Source organism: Bidens hawaiensis, unplaced genomic scaffold (genome assembly GCF_021521415.1).
Source record: "Bidens hawaiensis isolate Kalapana, Puna unplaced genomic scaffold, B.hawaiensis_p1.1 tig00047537_1, whole genome shotgun sequence".
In the NCBI taxonomy this organism is placed as follows: Eukaryota; Viridiplantae; Streptophyta; class Magnoliopsida; order Asterales; family Asteraceae; genus Bidens; species Bidens hawaiensis.
The window spans coordinates 106,900-115,122 of record NW_027498501.1 but is presented as its reverse complement, the minus strand read 5'-3'; positions in this window follow the sequence as shown (position 1 = coordinate 115,122).

Genomic DNA, 8,223 nt, shown 5'->3' with positions numbered 1-8,223 from the left:
TAAGAATAATATTCATTAAAAATCTAGCTTAAAGTATATAAAAGTGTAGGAAATAGTTATATAATAATATGTATAATTTTGACCACATCAGAGTTTCACGGGTTCACTTTTTGGGCCACCTTATTTCAGTTGAAGGTGTGGTAGTGGAACCAAACAAAGTTCAGTCGGTTCTATCGTGGCCAACTCTTGCGAATGCTAAGGGATTTCAGGGTTTTTTGGGGTTGTCTGGTTATTATAGGAATTTTGTTGGGATGAGAAAAGACTTAAGGAAGATTGGAATCTTCTCAACCTCCCTGAAAATGGCTAAGCATGGAAACCGAGCAAACTTCGGCCTCCCAGCAAGCTTATACTTGATCAAGCAATGTATTTTGCTATCTCAGCAAAGTTATCTTCTGGAATTCCTCTTAAGTGTTAGAATGAGCATGCTTCACTTTATCAAGCAAGGTTGTTTAACAAGTCAAGCAAGGTTTGTTTCAGAGCAAACTCTTGACTAAACAAAGCTAAAACAAAGTCTTTTGGTGGATCGAGCAAGGTTCATTTATAAAAACAGTGGTCCCAGCAAGCTTGAAGGAAGTTAATAAAGAAATTTCTTAAGGACTTCTAACCAGCACACTTGGGTTTCTTCAAATAAGTTAAGTTAACAAAAGGTTGAAGGGATCTCTGAAGAACAAGTTTGCTCGTTGGACCTTATCAAGCAAAGTTTGGTATGGTCAAGAGGATTGAAGTCTGCTTTATGAATATTTTCTAAGGAAAATATTCTAAGTAAAGCTTACTCGGAGAACTGTTCCCCAGCACACTTAAGGTTACCAGGTCTGCTCGCTAAAGACAATGCTGCAAAGCTTGCTCGAAGACCTGTTTTACACTTAGAATCTTCTGTAATATGTTTGAATATGATTTATATCAATCATTAGGGTTTCTAGAAGGAATGTCAGGTGTCAGGGAATGCCTATAAAAGGAACCTTTTAGGGCACGCCTATAACAACAACGGACCAGAGCAAATATCGTGATTTGACGGCTGTCTCCCTCCTGTATGGAGAGCTGCCATAAATCCTAACATTCCACCTTTGAACCCTAATCGATTTTCATTGTATCCTTCACAATATATATGGAAATATTTTGAGTTATTGTATGTGTTTGTTACTTTCATGTCCGTTGTGCAATATTTAGAGTATTATTGATTCTTCCGTTAATATTCTATTGTTTTTCACAAAAATAGTAAGTCGTAAGCTTCTTGTAAACACCTATGTGTGGGTTACGACAGTGAGTGATTGAGCTAGAAAGTGAGCTATATGATACCGGCAAATTTTATAAATGGATTTGGGAGTATAGCGGCCCCGTTACACAAACTTTTGGGAAAATGCCCTTTTGTTTGGAATAAAGCGGCGGATTCTACCTTTAATACCTTGAAAACCACCCTCACAACTACCCCTACTTTGGGACTTCCAGATTGGTCCAAGCCTTTTACCGTTGAGTGTGACTCAAGCGGGGTGGGTATTGGTGCGGTAGTAACCCATTTGGTAAACATTATGCTTACTTTAGTGCTCCTTTAAAAGGGTCGATGCTTTCATGGTCCACGTATGAAAAGGAGATGGTGGCAGTTGTTAAATTCGTGCGTAAATGGCGACACTACTTTTTGGGTAACCTTTCGTGGTTAAGACGGATCATATGAGTTTAAAATATCTCCTTGAGCAACGTCTTACCATGACGGCCCAAGCTTGGTGGCATCCAAAACTTTTGGGGTATGATTACACTATCGAGTACAAGAAGGGGGTTTCTAATCACGGTGACGATGCTGTGTCGCAACTACCCGTTTCAAGAAGCGGGTTTCTACCAAGAAAGTGGGTGGATTTGCTCCAATAGGCTACCGCCTCCTAAGCTTTTTCCCTATGCTCCGGGTATAACCAAAGTTCAAGCCGTTGATTAGTACTTTGGTGATCAAGATACTCTTCTCTGACAAATAAGAGTAAACTTGGTTATGGCTCTGAATAGGAGTTCATGCGGATCACAAGCGTCGGGATATCGAGTTTCAGGAGGGTGATCTTGTTTTTGTGAAATTCACTTCAACCGTATCGACAAGTCACAGTTGCCAATCGGTCTTCCTACGAACTTGCTACAAAGTTTTTCGGTCTGTATAAAGTTCTAAAGCGGGTTGGTCAGGTTACCTATCAACTCCAATTACCTCCAGGTTTTTTAATCCATGATGTTTTCCATGTCAGTCTCTAAATGCGAAGAGCAAGTTGTCGATACATCATCTATGGGTCTTGATGAAACAATTTACAATCCTATTATGCCTCAACCTGAATGTGTAATTGATCAAATGGTGGCGCATAAATGGAAGTACGGGCCACATAAGGAGCTATTGGTTAAGTGGGTTCGTAAGGGTCGCGAAGAAGCTACGTGGGAAACGGAATGGTGGTTCGCGAAGTCTTATCCATATTTCCACCTTAAGGGCAAGGTGGGTTTAAGCGGGGTGGATTGTTATAGCCCTAGCAAAACAAACAAGACTATGCACGAGTAGTTGAGTACTGGAGAAGACCCATGCATGCATACATGGGATAATTGTTCTTATTTAATTTAGTTATTTACTTTTTAGTTGTATACTTTTCAAGTTAAGTTAGCGGTGAGAGAATAAAGGGATTCGTGGGTTATGCTTGGCTTTCCATGTGCACATGTTTTCCATTTTCCTAGATAATTTGATTAGTAGTGGAGTAGTTTGTTTGTACACTTTATAAGGGATTTTCCATTTTGACAATATTATGCAGAAAATGTCCCAACAATTATCTCTATATTTCTCTGTCATTTCCTTCTCTTTGCTTAGCCGATCGAACCACAACATAAAACTGCTTTACAAGTGTGTATATGTTGCTTATATTATTGTACCAAATCTCTGCATGTTCCACTTGTTGATTATACTTCCACGTGTTATCACACAACACACTTGTCTAAACTCCAACCTTTTTGGTACCACCGATATCCCTCTCTCCCTCCTGTTTTGTTCGAAAAACTCTATCTTGTTTAGTGTTTACTCCTTCGATTAAAAAATCCGGTCTATGGCGACGGTGACTGAATTTCCATCGGTTCCGAAGATTGTTTCTCTGAATGTTGATTCCTCCGTATAACTATTCCCTCTTCTTCTTCTTCTTCTTCTTCTTCTTTCATATATGATAAATGAACTTTTTGAGAGCTCTGGCATAACGTTCTGTAAAGATAGAAAGAGTGAGAGTGATACAGAGTTGTTTCCGACGACGGACGTCGACTGTTCTGTTCTCCTCACTAATATAATGTTCACTTCTTCTTTTCTTTATCTTATTGTTCGGAAATTTATGTATCCATTTCTAGGGTTTATTAGGATTTGGTCTATATTTACTGCATTTTTATCTTTAGGTTCATCTGATTTGTAGTCTTGGGTTTTAGGGTAAAAATTGAGTTTTTAATTATTGACTGCATAATAGGCAAATGCTTTTGTTTGTTTTTTATTTATCGTTTGCATATGGCAAACAATTTTTTTTAACTAAAGTGATTATGAAATTCAGAATCTTAAGAAATGATTTTGGAAATTGGAGTAATTCGATTTTGCGAGTGATGTTGGCATTGATCTTAAACCTTGGAACCATATTGTTAAATTAATTGTATTTTCTAATAGCACAAATGAATGAATTAGATTATCCTTTGTATAAAATACATATTTATTTAGCTTAAAATGATTTTGAGATTACACTGGTTATCTGATTTTTCTTAATTTGTCTTTGCTTAGGTGATTGATATCAGCATTGTACAACGAAGTTGTGTCGTCATCTTATATTGGGTATGCTTTGGTAAAGGTAATATGCTACTTTTAAGGGGGTTTTTTGGTTGTTTATAGTACTTTGATTGTGTTTTCTTGCTATATGATTGTGCGTAGTTTAGTAATCTCCAATCTTGCCACTTGATACAAGTTTTACACGATAAATGAATCTAAACATTATTTTTAGTTTTTCTTGATTGATGAATATACGAGATGATATTGGTTTGTGTTGTCTCAGAATTTAAGTGGTATAAAGACTTATGAGAGATGAAAATGACCAAATTGTAGTACTAAAGAATGAAGTTGAGCAAATGAAGGTGTGTGGATTAGAAGGGAATTCAAGAATGAAGTTGAAGCAAATGAAGGTGTATTTGGATTAGAAGCGAAACAATAAATAATAGGAGTTGTGGATACAATTACAAAAGTGATAATTAGATGTGTTTGTGTAGAGGTTTTTTCCATGTTATTTTCACTAATAAATTATACTCTTTGTAAATGATTGACATTGTTGCTACAACAATTATAAGACCAATGATACTAAATAGGCTGGTCAGGCTAACAGGCTTCAAGGGTTCCAGTTAACCTAACGCAGGTCGTCGGGTCCCTCTACAAAACGAAGAGAGAGGTTCACTAGTTTAGTTGTTATTTGTTATGGTTCACTAAGGATCCAAGATCGAGATGCAAGATCCGGTTCTTGGATGTAGATTCTTAGTGAAGTTATGTTATTTTTGAAGTAAGAAAGAAACATGCAAAGTGCAAGTTCTCAAGGAAGAAAAGAAGATCAGATAGTATAAGTTAACTCCCAGATCTGGTGTATTTGTTATTACTGATTTAAATTTCGTATATAGAGAATAAATGTAAGGCTTTTGTCCAGTGGTTAAACTAGTAAATCTTTGTTGCAGTAGAAGGTTGAACTTTTTTGGCGCGAAAGGTTATTAACCGGTGGTTAATAGTATGCTTTCTGAGTACGTGTCATTTTTACGGCTGAGAGACTTGTACAAGTAATCAGTGATGTAACGTGTTACTTTTACATGTTTTTACTGTTCATGTACTTGATTTCCTGAATTGGCAAACCTCTTAACCATTTAACCTAATTAGCATTAATGTGTGAAAGTCATTTTATTGGGCTTTAGGCTACCCCAGTCGTCAGCCCCCCAAATCAGAGGTTTTTTGGTTGTAAGCTCAAAGACATCTGACTTTTGCACATTCTTTGTATTGCTTAGAGGCTTCAAGGCTTGAATGGTTTCTTTTTTGAATTTTTGACAAGACAGGTGATGTGACTGATTGGGTGGTTTCTGCAGGTAGCAGTTCCCAATGCCTACCATTTAATATCATCACCTACTATTTTACTTTTAGTTTTTATTAAATACCCACATTATTCTCCAAACATATTATCAAGTTTCCTTCAATCCTTTGCCCAGGTTAGTTCAAATTTTCGACTTTTCTTTCAAAATTATGGGTGCTCATAAAGATTTATCGGTGAGCTATTATCATTTGACCCAGGAGGAAGTCGAATTGTTTTTCCTCGAATGGGGTATAGGTTTAGAGTTTAAACCAGTGGCTCCGGCGGTTGACTCTTCGATCGATCGTTGTCCGACCGGTTCGGTTGCTCTTTATTGTCGCCATTTCGAGTTCTCTAACCTCCGTCACCCTTTTACAATATTTGTTTTGAATGTGTTAGAATATTATCGGGTATCCTTTGGTCAGATTCACCCCTTGGGGCTTGCTAGGGTTTTGCATTTTGAAGTTTTATGTAGGGCTTTAGGGTTTGATCCGTCGTTGTTTTTTTTCGCCGTTTCTTCCGTCATTCGAAGAACGGCGATTGGTATACCTTTGAGACTTCTCAGGTTGATACTTGCTTAATCTCTTCCACGGTTACAACCCTTGGTACTTGGAAACGTTGGTTTATATTTTTTTCCGATTCAATTGTTCCATTTAAACTTGTTTGGAGGCAGCCTGACGCCGTTTTGAATGAGCCGGAGCCATCTTATTCGGAGTTGGTGCAATCTGTTTTTGAAATCCATTAGGAAGTGTGACACCCGGTAATTTCCCAATCCCATAAACCAAGTAATCAACCTAATTATTAGGTAATTATGTTATATGCGCCCTGCGCGAGCGCGCCATGTTAGAATCAGCGCGTGCATGTTATATGCGCCCTCGGGCATATGTTATATGCGCCATGCGCGGATGTTTTGGCTTTATGTTTTCATATAACTTAACTTTATGTCGTGTCTAATGGATTGACCGCCCTGCTTGATGCTAAGGCGGGTGCATCCCAAATCATTTATGCGCGTGCGGAAAGGGGGCTAACCTCCCCGCATGGCGGGAACATTGAGAGCTAGTTTGTCTGAAGCTCCAGGATGGAATTGACTTCAACATAACTGATCACTATGTTGAAATACCAAGACCTCATGGAAAATCTACAAATGAAACTCAACGTCCCTGACTGCGAGAAGGTTATGCACCTACCCGCAGCAAAGAAACAGCCTACACGCATTAGGCTATACGCGCAAGGCTAAACGCACAAAACACTTAAGTCTATTTCTCAAATGTAAGGGGATTTCCCTCGCCCAGAAGGGACCAGTAGCGTGTTTCAGATATTTTTACCTTTTGACTACACACTGACAACAGTACCAGGAAAAGTATACTGTAACACGAAATGTCAGCTGTCAGCCGCACCTACTCCCACCAACCACAGTCCTGCATGTCCTGTCAAAAATCAATCAGAATCTTTCTAACCACTCCCTAGGACTATCACCCCCATCCCTGAATAAATAATAATAAATCCCATACTTTGTCATCATTACACCTAGATATGATAAGATTTTAATCCCCTAAATCAAGGGATTGTGTTCCCTTGAATTTGCCTATAAATATGTATCAATCCTTGAATAAAACATCACACAAACACACCCCAAACTCTCTTAAATCTGTAATTCTCTCCCAAGCATCCGTTTCCATTTCCGTTTCCATCACTAGGTAAGCCGAAACCTTAGTCTTGAGATTACTTTTCTAACCAGCCCTTATATTCTTCGATTTCTTGATCTTAATATACATATTTCTTGTTATTTAATCATATTCTAGACTCCCAATTTCAAGGCTAACACCAAGGAACCCGAATCTCGTTTAATCTAAACCATACTTAGCAAGAATCACAGGTGAGTCTCACAGCCCCTATTTTCACTATTTTCACTGTTTTTAAAACTGTTTTCGGGGCGAGGGACACGTGTTTAAATTATGTTTTATCATGGTGTATTTACGAGCAATGCAAACGGTTATCTATGTTTATCTTGGTTTTCGATGTAAGTGCGCAAGATACGAGTAAGTGATCACTTTACCATTGGAACTCTAAGGGTAGGGACTACTGTGTTTGATCAACCCACTCGTAGGGGTCGCACCCCTTGCATAGACGAGTGCCTAGTATGTCACGGGGTAGTACTATGGGATTGAGCCCGCTCGTAGAGGTCGCACCTCTTACAAAGACGAGCGCCTTGTTTTCCGGCACAACGTCCGCGCGTAACCCGCGGGACGGTATATCTAAATTGTTGTAGTGGCAGCGCCACGGTTTTCAGGAATGTCTGCGCGTGACCCGTGGGACGGTTCTATCAAGCATATGTTTAAACAATGTTATCAGAAATATGTTTCAATATGGCTTTATCAAAGATTATGTTGCAATACAATTTATCAAGTCACCAAAACTTGTGAACTCACTCAGTTTATACTGATTCAAATGTTTTTACGTGTCTTTCAGGGGATAGCTAGGTAGCGCAAGGGGTCACACATAGAGCACTTCACGCAGAACATCTATAAAATTAGCTTTTTGGAAGATTTTAGTTCTATCCCTTCCACACGCGCGGTTGTCCCCGCCGTGCGAGGGGATATGGCGCGGAAATCTTCAATGATTTTCATACTTGGATGTTTTTATGTAATTCTAAACAATGTAATGTATTTTGTACTAGACATTTCATGCGCAATGGAAATTTTATTTTTCTTGAATGTTTGCAATGACCCGTGCTTGACTATCAATCCCCACTCGCGCGCGCCCGGCTGTTTCCGCCGTTTAGGGCCGGGTGTGACAGGAAGTGTCCATCACGGCTTCGTCCCTTTCCCGAAAATCTTCCCGTTTTGTTTGGACTTAGCAAGTTGTGGGATAAGCCTAATCGTGATCACGTGCTTATAAGAATAAGGGTATGCATTTGCTTATCTTGCATTGTTTTGTTTCTTCAATATGCTTTTTGACAAATTTCATTTGTTTTTGTAGTTATGTATTCTTTGGACTTTGTGAAAAGCGATGATACTTCTGATGTTGCATTTGGAGATGTTGCAGCTACTGTTGGTGAAAATGCTGTTGTTCGATGGGCGGATCATAGGTTTGAAGGTTCTGGTTACATGGGTGTTTCAAATGTTAAAGGTTTTACCAAGGCCACTGCTCCCAAGGT